This window comes from Zalophus californianus, chromosome 1 (assembly GCF_009762305.2).
Source record: "Zalophus californianus isolate mZalCal1 chromosome 1, mZalCal1.pri.v2, whole genome shotgun sequence".
In the NCBI taxonomy this organism is placed as follows: domain Eukaryota; kingdom Metazoa; phylum Chordata; class Mammalia; order Carnivora; family Otariidae; genus Zalophus; species Zalophus californianus.
Genome location: NC_045595.1, coordinates 145,653,319 through 145,659,354, shown reverse-complemented (window position 1 = coordinate 145,659,354; position 6,036 = coordinate 145,653,319). Strand labels below are relative to the sequence as shown.

The window sequence follows — 6,036 nt, the reverse complement described above, 5'->3', positions numbered from 1 at the left end:
CCAGGGCTCCCTGCACCCGGGCACTGACAGGAGATTTCTGCCAGAATCTTGTCATCTTTGCACTACATGAAATCTCTGATCATATGTTGATACTGTCAGTGTTTCCGGAAAAGGAAGAGGCAGTGTCCACACAAAGGCCAGTCACTGGAATTAGTGGCTGATGGTCTCGTTCTCTGGGAGAGTTTTGTGAACTGTGTGAGTCCCCACCCGGTGGGCAACAAAGAGCAAGAGGAGCTGACCTGACAATGTGAGACCCACCGGCTCCCCAGGATGGTTGGAGCAGAGGAGTATACACGCCAAGCAGGACCTTCGGCCAGGACAGCCTCACTTGCCCTCAGTTTGGCATTGACCCCGAAGCTCTTCCAGGACTGGCATCATGAGGGGTTGAGTGGTTCCAATGTGGGTGGTGGCCTCTCCTCTTTCCGTTTTTGACTTTTGGTTCTTAAAAACTACATTCCAAACGAGGGAAATGAAACTACTGAAGACTCTCCCCCAGCAGCCACCTGACGTGGGGCAAGAGAACAATTCCTAGTTAAGGCCCCAAAGGAAATCCCCTCCCTGTCATGTGCTGGGGCCAGGAGAAGCAGGGGAGGCCCTAGCTCACTGCTTGGCCAGGCCCAGCCACCGAGGTAAAGGGCCAGATGGTCGGGCTGTCGCCTGGGCAGAGAACCCGAAGCAGAGTGGAAAACACCACAGGTGGAGATCTCGCTGGGGAGGCTTCCCAGCAGAGGGGGGCCCAAGCCTTGGGGATGGGGTGGGTTGGGTAGGCAGAGGAGAGACCATTGCAAGTAAGGGAGGTCTTACTTGTACAACCCTACTGTACAGGGAGTACAGAGTGGGGAACATTTGTTCTGTGTTTAGGGAAATTGTGAGCAGATTGGACTGGATGAAACCCACTCTCTCCCAAGACTTTGAAAGGAAAGAAGGCTTGAGGGGAAGAAGTTGGCCCCAGCCCCTGCTATTGTAAAGAAGCGGGAGGCCAAGGAGAGGGTCAGTCCCCGGTCTGAGAAAAGGCCCAAGAATCCTGGCATCAGACAAGACATCCAGCCCAAAAGGGACCTCATTTGACAAATGGCCCCGCTACATCTGGCTACAGCAGCAAAGGGCTATTCTCTATAAACGTCTAGAAGTGCCTCCCGGGATTAACCAGTTCACCCAGGACTCGGTGAACAGCTACTCAACTGCCTAAGCTGGCCCACAGATACAGACCAGAGACAGAGCAAGAGAAGAAGCCGAGATTGTTGGCCTGGGCTGAGAAGAAAGTTGTCGGCAGAGCGGATGTCCCCACTAGGAAGCGACCTGTCTTTTGAGCTGGGGTTAATACTGTCACCACCTTGGTGGAAAACAAGCAGACGCAGCTGGTAGTGATTGCACATGACGTGGGTCCCACTGAGCTTGTTGTCTTCCGGCCCGCCCTGGGTCATGAGATGGGGGCTGCCTATTGCATTATCAAGGGGAAGGCCAGGCTGGGGCGTCTGGTCCACAGGAAGACCTGCACCACTGTCACCTTCACACAGGTTAACTCGGAAGACAGGGGAGCTCTGGCTAAGCTGGGGGAAGCCATCAGGACCAATTACAATGGCAGATATAATGAGATCCACCATCACTGGAGAGGCAACGTCCTGGGTCCAAGGTCGGTGGCTCACATTGGCAAGTTGGAAAAGACAAAGGCTAAAGAAATGGCCACCAAACTGGGCTGAGTGTACATGTTGAATTTTCTGAACATAAAATTAACAAAAGTTCTCTTTCAAAAAAAAAAAAAAGACTGGATGAAACCCATTTGCAGCCACATGTTGAACTATGGAAGGTAACAATGAAGAGAGGCGATAGGCACGGTTAGGCTACATGAGGCATCTGGACTTTCTCCTCCAGTTGAGAAGTGCCCAGCTCCTTGCTTTCACCTCAGGTCTCTTCGGAAATGCTGGAGCCCTGCTTGACACTAAACTTGGCTTTGTTATACAGTTGAGCAGGAGATGGGTACAGACTCCACAACACATGGAACAGGCTCAAAGAAAAAGCACATAGTCCCCCAAACTCTCAGCATCCCAGAGGGGATGTGCTTGGCTAGGGCAGGGCTGGATGCACCATTGGTTGCGTTCCAGAGGAAGTACATGATCCCCTCGGCCTCAAGCAGCCTGCATGGGAGGGGGTCTGATCCTGAGCTATGCAGTCAGGGTACAGTCTTGCTGGCATGAAAAATTGCTGTTTTCAGCTGCAGAGCAGCATTGATTTGAGCTGAAAGTCTTAGGTCCTTTCAGCTTGCTCCAGATGAGAGGGAGAGCTGCTGGTGCTATTTGCCAACAAACTGGCTTGTCTCCACATAGCCATCAAGACCCTTGGTTTTCCAAGGACTTTTTTTGAGGGGTAGCAGCTGCCTTCCTCAAAATAAATTCTGTGAAGAACCTTAATGTATAAAACATTTACAAGTGGAATCGCTTGGGATAAGGAGGGGATGGAGTGCCTGGAGGCCCACCAAGCTGTCCTTAGGGACCTCTGAGGACCGCCCCCCCAACCTGTTGAATCTGATTTTAAAGTAAGAAAGGCGATGGCAAGCCATGAAAGACTTTAAGCAGGGGGTGAGACCATCCAACACGCATTTTAGAAAGATGCCCCTGCTGCTGGGTGGAATCGACATGGGAGACAGCCCTGTTTAAGGTGGCTACTGAAAAGGTCCAGACGTGAGTGGATGAATCTAGACCCAGGGCAGTCGCAGAAAGGATAAAGAGTAGGTTTGGATTCAAGAAATATTTCCAAGTTCGGGTGCCTGGGTGGCTTAGTCCATTAAGCGTCCGACTCTTGAATTCAGCTCAGGGTGTGATCTCAGGCTCGTGAGATCGAGCCCCATGTCAGGCTCCACACTCAGTGGGAAGTCTGCTGGAGTTTTCTCTCCCTCTGCCCCCCGAGCTCCCCCCGACCCTGCTCACCTGCACACACACCCTCTCTCTAAAATAAATAAATAAAAATCTTTTTTAAAAAAGAAAAGAAATATTTCTGAATTAGAATCAGCAGAAATGGGTGACCAATTGGGTATGAGTGGTGGTCTTCAGGGGCTGGACTGCCTGGATGTAGGCATGCCATTAACGGTGATAGCCAAACAAGGAGAGAAACCGGCTAGGACAAAGGATAAGAATTCAGTTTAGGCTACATTGTGTTGCAGCCACTCTGGGAGGAGTTGATTGACCAGCAGACAGTTAAAAATATAAGTCTGGATCTTCTTGGGAGGATCTTGAGAGAGAATGTTGGCACTAGAGATTATAGATTATAATCCAGGAGTTATCAGCATATAGGTAGACACAGAGGTGGGTACACACAGGTAAATAGAAAATGCATACCGCAAGAAGAAAAAGGCCTGGAAGAGAGCCTTTGTTCTCTTTCATTTGATTTTTATTTAGTTTTTTCATTAACATCATCATTATTACCACTATGAATGAATATTTTAGGGAGCAAAGAATTTGCTTGGTTTTTGGAGCAGGAAGGACTTGCTCTTGTTTTTTTGTTTGTTTTTTAAAGATTTTATTTATTTATTTCTCAGAAAGAGAGAGAGAGTGAGCACAAGCAGGGGGAGCGGCAGGCAGAGGGAGAAGCAGGCTACCCGCTGAGCAGGGAGCCTGACGCGGGACTCGATCCCGAGATGCTGGGATCATGACCTGAGCCGAAGGCAGACACTTAGCTGACTGAGCCACCCAGGCATCCCTCTTGTTTTCTTAGGATGTATGTTCCAAGTATAATAATGCCACACAGAAACATAGATCAACAGGCTACAAGAGATGCTAGCCAACCCTCCAGGACACTTCAAACCTCTAGCTCTGATGGGAAAGAACAGAATTGAAGATCCCTTCTCTGACTCTCCTAGTGTGGTTGCCTGCATTTCTCACTCGGGATGCGGCAGACACTGTAAATATTTTGCCTTCTCCACTAGATTAAAGCTCCTTGAGAATAGGAGCTATGCGATAATACACACAAAGCTCTTAGCATAGTGCCTGGCACCCCTCTCATGGTGGCTATTATTAATTCCATTATTCCTCTGACCTCTTGGCAAGAACTAGCAGAGAATGTTATACATATCAGGCACACAAAAAAAAATTCATCCATGAACCTATGATCAAGAAGTTCATGGCACTCTGAAAGTCCATCACAAAGCAATTTGTGTCTTTTTTCTTTTTTCTAATGTGCAGGACACATAAAACGGGATTATTAATAAAGATTACCTGAGTGGATGACTCTTCCAAAGGTGGAATCTCTCCTGATTGGAAAAATGCATGTCCTACCCATTCCCTAAGTCTGCTCCAACTTGACCCTTGGATGTAACCTTGGAGAAGAGTTTCTGGGTCAGTAGAGCTCATAGGCAATGGTTCGCCACTCCTCAAAATCTCTAAGGCAAGAAATTCAAAATGGATTGAAGACCTAAATATGAGACCTGAGACCATAAAAATCCTAGAAGGGAGCACAGGCAGTAACTTCTCTGACATCGGCCTTAGCAACATTTTTCTAGGTAGGTCCCATGATGCAAGGGAAACAAAAGTAAAATGAACTTTTGGGACTTCATCAAGATAAAAAGCTTCTGCACAGCACAGGAAACAATCAACAAAACTAAAAGACAACCTAATGAATTGGAGAAGATATTTGCAAATGACATTTCTGATAAAAGGTTAGTATCCAAAATATATACAGAACTTATACAACTCAACACCAAAAAAACAAATAATCCAATTAAAAACAGGCAGAAGACATGAAGAGATATTTCTTCAAAGAAGACATACAGATATGGGCGACACCTGTGTGGCTCCGTCCAACTCTTGGTTTTGACTCAGGTCATGATCTCAGAGTCATGAGATAGAGCCCTGTGTCATGCTCCATGCTCAGCATGGAGTCTGCTAGAGATTTTCCCTCTCCCTCTGTCCTGCCCCTGCCTGTGCTCTCTAAATAAATAAATAAAATCTTTAAAAAAAAGAAGATGTACAAGTGGTCAAGAGAAACATGAAAAGATGTTCATCATTACTTATCATCAGGGAAATGCAAATCAAACCTACAATGAGATATCACCTTAGACCTGTCGTAATGGCTAAAATAAAAAACATAAGAAACAACAAGTGTTGGTGAGGATGTGGAGAAAGAGGAATTCTCATGCACTGTTGGTGGGAATGCAAACTGGTGTAGCCACTGTGGAAAACAGGATGGAGATTCCTCAAAAAGCTAAAAAAATAGAACTACCCTATGATCCAGCAATCATACTACGAAGAATACAAAAACACTAATTCAAAGGGATACATGCATCCCAATGTTTATAGCAGCGTTATTAACCAAGCTATGGAAGCAGCCCAAGTGTCCATCAATTGATGAATGGATAAAGAAGATGTGAATATATATACATACGTATATATGTACATACATGTGTGTGTGCGCGCGTGCGCGCGCACGCATACAATGGAATATTACTCAGCTATAAAAAAGAATGAAATCTTGCTATTTGCAACCACATGGATTGAGCTAGAGAGTATAATGCTCAGCAAGTCAGTCAGAGAAAGACAAATACCAAATGATTTAATTCATATGTGGAATTTAAGAAACAAAACAAGTGGGCAAAGGGAAAGAGAGAGAGGCAAGCCAGAAAACACTTTTTTTAAAAAGATTTTATTTATTTGACAGAGACAGAGCGAAAGAGGGAACACAAGCAGGGGGAGTGAGAGAGGGAGAAGCAGGCTTCCCCTCCCCCCCTCCCCCCCCCCAGCAGGGAGCCCGATCCCAGGACCCTGGGATCATGACCTGAGCCAAAGGCAGATGCTTAACGACTGAGCCATCCAGGCGCCCCCCAGAAAACAGACTCTTCACTGTAGAGAACAAACCGATGGTTACCAGAAGGAAGGGGGGTGTGGGAATGGGTCAAATAGGCTATGGGGATTAAGGAGTGCACTTGTGATGAACACCGGTGATTAAAATAAAACTTAAAACAAACAAACAAACAAACAAAACCTCTAAAGCAATAAAGCCTGGGGAGCCTCGGTTAGGACTGCTGGGAGACCCTGCAAGGCACCGGCC

At 46.7% G+C, this 6,036-nt stretch overlaps 1 pseudogene; it reads left to right on the top strand.

Annotated features, from left to right (window-relative positions):
• The first annotated feature begins 270 nt into the window (after positions 1-270).
• LOC113915921 lies at positions 271-1,700 on the top strand (annotated as a pseudogene).
• The last annotated feature ends 4,336 nt before the right edge of the window (positions 1,701-6,036 follow it).